This window comes from Spermophilus citellus (assembly GCF_964194105.1).
Source record: "Spermophilus citellus genome assembly, chromosome: 1".
Classification (NCBI taxonomy): domain Eukaryota; kingdom Metazoa; phylum Chordata; class Mammalia; order Rodentia; family Sciuridae; genus Spermophilus; species Spermophilus citellus.
In genome coordinates this window covers 162,503,532-162,509,531 of record NC_138182.1, presented here as the reverse complement: position 1 = coordinate 162,509,531, position 6,000 = coordinate 162,503,532, and positions in this window count along the sequence as shown.

Sequence of the window (6,000 nt, the reverse complement as noted above, 5' to 3'; positions counted from 1 at the left end):
AGCACCTCAGATTCAACCCCAATACCAATACTATAAATAAAATAAAATAAAGTGCAAGGGACTCAGAATAGCCAAAGGAACCTTGAGGAATAGATGAACCCTAGATAGGGCAAAGGGGTTGGAGGGGAAGGGAGGGGGCATGGGGTTATAAATTATGGTGGAATGTGATGATCATTATTATCCAAAGTACATATATGAAGACACAAATTGGTGTGAATATACTTTGTATACAACCAGAAAAAAGAAAAGAAAAAAATTAAAATCGGAGAACTCACACTTTCTGGTTTCACGATTTAGCACAAAACAATAATAAATCAAAAATTTGTAGTACTGGCAAAAGATAGATATACAGATATAGGGAATACAGCTGGATGTGGTAGCACATGCTTATATTTCCAGCTACATGGGAGACTGAGGCAGGAGGATCACAAGTTTGAGGCTGGCCTAGGCAACTGGTGAGACTCTGTCTCAAAATAAAAATAAAAAGGGGGGGGATGTATCAGTGGTAAAGCACCTGAGGTTCAATCCCTAGTACTGAAAACCAAACAAGCAAGCAAACAAACAAAAACACCTATATGGAATAGATTTGAGAGTCCAGAAATAAACCCTTATATTTATGGTCAATTCGTTTTCAACATGGGCTCCAACAAATCTCAATGGAGGAAAAGAAGAATCTTTTCAACAAATAGTTTTGGAACAATTGGATATCCAAAAATGAAGTTGGGACCCTTATCTTCTTTATTATTATTAGAGCTTTATACATACTAGCTGAGTTTATCCTCCCAAACTCATACATGCATGGAATTCAATTTCCCCCACTTTCCCTCTCGTTCTCTCTCGTGTTGTTCCTCTACTCTACTAGACTTTCTTTGACTTGTCTCTTCATTTGTATTTGATTGGTTCTTTTTCCTTATGCATAAAGGTGAAATTCCCTGTAGTATATTTACATATGCACTGCTATGGTTTGGAGGTGAGGTGTCCCCCAAAAGCTCACGAGTGAGACAATGCAAGAAGGTTCAGAGGAGAAATGATTGGGCTGTAAGACTCTTAACCTGATCAGTGATTTAATCCCCTTATAGGGATTAACTCAGTGATAAATGAAGTAGTAGGGTGTGGCTGGAGGAGGTGGGAATTGGGGTATGGCTTTAGGTCTAAATTTGTATCTGGCAATGGGAACTCTCTGCTTCCCGATGATGTGAGCTTCTTCCCTCTGCCACACTCTTCTGCCATAATGTTCTGCCTCATCACAAGCCCTGATGAATGGAGCTGGCTTTCTGTAGACTAAGACCTCTGAAACCATGAGCTCTCAAATAAACTTTTCCTCCTGTACAGTTGTTCTGGTTGGGATCTTTTAGTCACAGCAGCAAAACACCTGAATAAACATGCACCTAATGTGATTTTTTAATTTAACTTTTTTGGTCCTGGGGATTGAATTCAGGAGCACTCAACCACTGAGCCACATTCCTAGCCCCTTTTAATATTTTATTTAGAGACAGGGTCTAGCTGAGTTGCTTAGCGCCTTGCTAAGTTTCTGAGGCTGGCTTTGAACCTGTGATCCTCCTGCCTCAGCCTCTTGAGCCACTGGGATTACAGGCATGCACCGCTGTGCCTGGCTGCTTCACATGATTTTTTAAAAATAATTCATTCTGCATTGTCCCCCACTTACCCAACCTTGTACCTTGTCTCTCAATCTCCTTCTATAGTACTGATCTTCCCTTTGTCTTTATGCTATCCTATCCTTCCTCCCCCTTTCCTTTATTTTACTCTAGCTTCCACATATGAGAGAAAATATTTGAACTTTGAGTTTCTGAGTTTGGCTTACTTCACTTAGCCTGATATTCTCCATTTTCATTCATTAACCAGAAAATGCCATAATTTTATTATCATTATGGCTGAGTAGAACTCCATTGTATACATATACCACAATTTCTTAATCCATTCACTTATTGATGGGCATTTGGGTTGATTCCATAATTTAGCTATTATAAATTGTGCTTCTGTGAACATTGAGGCAGCTGTATTGCTATAGTCTGCCGATTTTATATCTTTTGGGAAAATACCAAGAAGTGGGATAGCTGTGGGACCCTTGTATTATACTATATTAAAAATAATTCAAATGGATCATTGACATCAATACAAGAGCTAAAATCATAAATTATTATAAAAAATGGCAGTACATCTATGTGAACTTGTATTATGCAATAGTTTATTAAATATAACAATGAAAGCATAAGTGATACAAGAAAAAAAATAGGTAAATTGGACTTCATAAAATATAAACCACGAAATGAAAGAAAATATTTGCAAATTTATATCTGATAAGGGCCTTGTCACAAGAATATGTAAAGAACTCTTAAAATTCAATGACAAAAGACAACCCAATTGAAAAATGTGTTGGCTTGGGACAATACTCAGTAGTAGACTGCTTGCTTAGCATAAATGAGGTCTTGTGTTTGATCCCCAGTATCACATAAACACACACACACACACACACACACACACACATACACACACACACACACACACATACACGCAAAGGATTTGAATAGACTTTTATCCAGAGAAGACATACAAATGACCAACAAGCACAAGAGAAAATGTTCAACCTTCACATTCTTCAGGGTAATGAAAATCAAAACCATATGGGCTACAATAAAAAGATGGATAATAAGTGCAGAATGTGGAGAAATTGAAATACTTAAAGATTGCTGATGGAAATCTGAAAGGCAGCCATTTGGAAAACAATTTTGGTAGTGCCTCAAAATGTTAAGCATAGAATTCCCCTGTTAATAAGCAATTCTATCTCTAGGTGGGAAATTAAAAACATACCTCCACATAAAAACTTGCTCACAAATTTTCATAGCAACAGTATTCATAATAGAAAGTGGGAAAACTTAAATATCCATCCATGATGAGTGGACAAACAAAATGCGGTCTACCAATACAATGGAATATTATTTGGCAATAAAAAGGAATGACTCAGTGGCTCAGGAGGCTGAGGCAGAAGGATCTCGAGTTCAAAGCCAGCTTCAACAAAAGCAAGGCACTCAGCAACTCAGTGAGACCCTGTTTCTAAATTAAAATACAAAACAGGGCTGGGGATGTGGCTCAGTGATTGAGTGCCCCTGAGTTCAATCCCTGGTATTCCTTCCCTGTCTCCTCAAAAAGGAATGAAATATTAATACCTACTACAACGTGGATGGACCTTAAAAATATGCTAAGTGAGAAAAGGCCAAAGAGCCACATTTGTCTTATTCTATTATATGAAAAGTTCAGAACAGGCAAATCTATGGAGATACAAAAAAGATTAGTGATTGTCAGGGTTAGGCAGAGGGTTGAAGAATGTCTATTAATGAGTGTGGATTTCTTTTGGTGATAAAAAAAAAGTTCTAGGGGCTGGGGTTGTGGCTCAGCGGTAGAGCACTCACCTAGCATGTGCAAGGCCCTGGGTTCCATCCTTGGTACCACATTAAAAAAATAAATAAAATAAAGGTATTTTTTAAAAAGTTCTAAATAACATATTGGTGATGGTTGCACAACGCTGTGCATATACTAAAAACTCATGAATTGTATATGTTAAAACGTAAATTTTATGATGTGTGAATTATACCTCAATAAACCTTATAAAATATAACTACTAGAATGGTGTAACACCACGCTGTACTTTGGAGAAGAATAGCTGCCCTGGAGTATGCAGAATGATTTGGAGTTGAGTCACAGTGTTAATTACAGTTACCAAAATGGAAGGGATGAGGCCTGAAAGATGGTGCTACAAGAGAGAGAGAGAGCAAGTGGGAAGAAGGAAGGGGCTTCATGGCTAGAAGAGAGGATGAAGGCAGAGACCCCAAAATGACTCCAGTTATTAGTCTGGAAACAATGCTTCCATTTACAGAAATCTGTAAGCTGCAATTAAAGTTGAGTTTTGGTGGAAAGTGACAAATTATAGACATGATTCTACCAAAGTGTCTGTCAGTCGCATAAAAAGACATTAACTGGGAGAGGGGAGTGTCACTAGAGCACAAGTAAGGGTCATGGCAGGAAATGGAAACTGAAGAGTATTTGCTCAGAAGGGAAAGTATCAACTCATGTGACAATTGTGCAAAGCAACTGAGGATGGCTGAGAGAGGGAAGTTTTACTCATCAAGGGAGGCAAGAGCCCATTCCTCAGACCCCAGAGTGTCCCTGTGGGAATCCCTACCACAGCAGTCCATCCTCAGGCACTTTGTGGACCCAAAGACTGGGAAGGTGGCTTTCCCCAGCCTTTGTCTCAGAACCTCCTTCACCCCTCAGCTTGGTGGCTCTTTTGTCACGAGGTAGATGAGGCATTATGTTACATTGATAATTTCTCTGCCCCTTTTGAACAGCTGCTCTAACATATTCTGGCTAAAAGAGAGCAATGGAATGATGATTCTGTTTTAGCCCAAAGAGCTCCAGAAATAACAGTGGCAGGCATTTGGAATTCATTTAATTTAAGCATGTTCTCCAAATTTTACTAGATCTATTTTTATGCATCTAATTTTTTTTTTGTTTTCATTTCCAGGAAATTAAACATATGCAGGTACTCCAATGAGGACTTAACACTTTCTTTCTTTCTTTCTTTCTTTTAACTTCTTTGGATTTCCAAATCCCTAATCTCCACTGATTGTTTTTCTTTTCCTTAGAGAATCTGATGGAGATTAAAGAAATTTAAGGACAAACTCATAAAAAGATACTCTATCATAATCAGTGAAGATACACATATAAAATTTTGGGCTCCAAAATATCTTGTTAGACAGTTGGGCAGTTTTGAAGCATCACATGAGGCTTGCATGAGGCACAAAATCTCAAATGGGAATTCCCCATGGATAAAGGCAGGAATTGGTATCAAATGATTCTAGGTTATGAGAATGCCTAGGCTGGCTGTGAGGCAGTCCATGAATATAATTAATGAGCACGGGGGTTCTTCCTTTGCTTGAGTTATATTTGCAGTTGGAGAAAGTTGGATTTTTGTTTGTTTGTTCTATGTGTGAGATTTAATCTGGAAATAGTTTGCAAGTACTGCTTTTCTTAGAAATTTCAAACAGGCTGACCAAATTTCAAACAGCTACTTCCCAGTAGAGTCATTGAGTCTTAAGCAGTGTAGGCAACTTCACAAACAATAAGATGAAAACCCAGCCAGGATAGGACGGACTCATTCTGATGGTTCAGTAGCAGTGAGGCTTAGGGCAAAAGTTATCTCTATGTGCTTTCAAATTTTTCACTTCCTGGACACTATTTAATCCACACTATTCAATCTAGCTTCTACATATCTCCACCATGAAATGACATTGCTCCTCTCAAGGTCACCAGAAATCTCCAAAACCAGACACTTCTTCATTGGCAATCTCCTCAAACTTGTGTATTATGAAGATTTGAAATGTATACAAGTGGGCAGAAGTTAACACAGACTCTCAAATACCTGGTCATTTGGCTTTAATTGTTATAAATTCACGTATGCCAGTCTGTTTCATTAATAACCTCTTCTATTACTCTGCCTCCTGTAGTATTTGGACATGAGTCCCAGGTGATAGATCATTTCATTCTTAAATATTTCAATATGTATTTCTGAAAGGACTTACTTCCTTTAAATTAACATTAACACAATAAAAAAAAAGAAAAAAAATAAATTAACATTAACATTAAAAATTAGTAATTTCTTAATATCATCGAATATCCAAAAAGGTATATTTCTGATACAAATATCAATTGTTATAGTTCATATATTTTTTACAGTTGTAATTTATTAGATTCAGTCTTGCATGAGGTCACATACTGCAAATGGTTGATAGGTCTTTGAGTCTCTTTTAATCCATAAAGCTCCCCTTCCTTTAATGTATCACTTGCTCACTTGCTTTCTTTCCCCTTTGTAATTTACTTGTTGAAGAATCCAGATTTTTGTTTCTGTAGAGCTATTGTCTAGATTTTGCTAATTGCATCCCTGTAGAAAATGTAACATTGCTTCATTGTCAGGAGCTGCCACAT